Consider the following 2224-nt stretch of genomic DNA (forward strand, 5'->3'; position numbering starts at 1 on the left):
TTCAATAACAAATGTGCAGCATATTTAATATCTAACAAAGTGGTTTATTAGAAAGCAAGTATATTTTAGACAGTTTACCTTGAGGAGCTACAGGTATAAAGTATCAAATATAATCAGAATGAATGGTAGATATTAAATAAACTACTCACTCAATTTATTACTTTTCCCCTAAGCATTACAGGCTAACTTCATATTCTAAAGTAAAAAGGAATGAAACAATTTGCACTGCTTCCTGCTTGATAGAATCTTCACAGGCTTTTGAGCAACCACTTTTGTGTCATCTCTTGAAGAAGTGATTGCCACAGGAAAAATGGCCACAGTTTGCAATGACAGCCATTGCAATTTCATCCTCCATGGCTTCTCAGACAGACCATATATAGAGAAGGTACTTTTAGGGGTCATTTTGGTCTTTTATTGCTTGACTCTTGGTAGAAATACAGTTATAATTCTCATTTCTTTGATGGACACCAAACTCCAGACACCTATGTATTTCTTTCTTTCCAATCTTTCCTTATTAGATATTTGTTTCACCAGCAGCTGTGTTCCTCAGATGTTGGCTAATTTGGGAGGTCCAGTCAAGATTATTGCCTATCATGGCTGTGCCACTCAGCTCTAGATCTTCCTGCAGCTTGGTGCCATCGAATGTGTTTTTGTTGTCGTGGCTTTGAACCACTATATATCAGTGTGTCATCCTCTGAGATATACAACTGTCATGCACCCCAAAGTCTGTCTGCAACTGGCTGTCCTTGTTTGGGGTACTGGCCTGATTCAGTCTCTGATCCAGTCTTCTGCTACCCTCCGATTGCCCTTTTGCTCCCACCGGGTGGTAGATGACATTGTGTGTGAAGTTCTAGTTGTGATTCAGCTCTCCAGTGCAGATAGTACCTACAATGAAGTCCAGATGTCCATAGCCAGTGTTATTCTCCTAGCGCTACCTATGGTCGTCATCCTTTCCTCCTATGGTGCTGTTGTGAAGTCCATGCTGAAGATAAAAATCAACTACAGCCCCTGATAATGAGATTGATGACCGACTTATATGCCATCCGATAGCCCTCATCCAGTAGCTGGTGGAAGTAGAAATAGAAGCCGACATCCACAACTTATCACTGAACTGAACTGGAATCCAGATGCAGAGAAGGACGAGTGAAGAGCAAAGGGGTCCAGACCAGGCTGGTGAAACCCACAGAAACAACTGACCTGAACATCGGGGAACTCTTGCTCCCCAGACTGATAGCTGGATATCAGCATGGGACTGATCCAGACCCCAAGAACATGTATATCATTGAGGAAACCTCGGAAATCTACAGGACCTTCTGTAGTAGCTCAGTACTTATCCCTAGCATAGGTGTGAACTTTGGGAGCCCATTCCACATAGAGGAATACTCCCTGAGTCAAGACACACGGGGGTGGGCCTAGGCTCTATCCCAAAGGATATGATAGACTCTGATGACACCCTACCTCACCATCCAGGGGGAGCAGAAAGGATATGTGATAGGTAGGGTTTTTGTTGGGGGGTGATGGTAGAGGAGGACAGGAGGAAGAAGGGAACTGGGATTGTCATGTAAAACAATCTTGTTTCTAATTCAAATAAAAAAATAAACTACAGAGCAGAAGAAAGCATTTGGCACCTGCACTTCTCACCTTCTTGTTGTCTCTCTCATCATGGTACTGTCACAGGTGTCTATCTGCAACCTAAAGACTCACTATGCTCACAAATGGGGAAAGTTTCTCACCCTTTCTACACTGTAATAACTCCAAATCTTAACCCCCTCATCTATACACTGAGGAACAAGGAAGTAAAAGAAGCAGTGATAAGACTGTGGTGGAGAACTTGGAGTTCCCACAGATAACTGAGGAAGCTAGCATATGATTTTCTCTCTTTACTTAAAAAGACAGAACAATCATAGCTAAAAAAATCTTGAGATAGCTCCCCTACCATGACAAGAGTAGTTTCATTTTATTTGGTGTGTGGTGTTGTTTTATTCATCAGTTATTGGTTAGATCCTCACTTTCTTTGAGGTGCTGATTCAGGCACAATATGACAGATAGTTTTTTTATTGTTTCTTAAACCAAGCTTTGTTGATAAAATGGAATTCAGAATATCTTCAGATAAACTATTTTAAAAGTAATTTTCTTGAGAAATATAATACAGTTGATTTGTAAGAAAGAACCACAATACTTACAAAATAAAGTGCCAAGTAATATGTTTCATAACTTTCCACTC

The 2224-nt window shown here is 40.7% G+C and overlaps 1 pseudogene; it reads left to right on the plus strand.

Moving 5' to 3' along the window:
• The first annotated feature begins 310 nt into the window (after positions 1–310).
• LOC100755448 lies at positions 311–1850 on the plus strand (annotated as a pseudogene).
• Positions 1851–2224: the final 374 nt, after the last annotated feature.

Source organism: Cricetulus griseus, unplaced genomic scaffold (genome assembly GCF_003668045.3).
Source record: "Cricetulus griseus strain 17A/GY unplaced genomic scaffold, alternate assembly CriGri-PICRH-1.0 unplaced_scaffold_357, whole genome shotgun sequence".
NCBI lineage: Eukaryota > Metazoa > Chordata > Mammalia > Rodentia > Cricetidae > Cricetulus > Cricetulus griseus.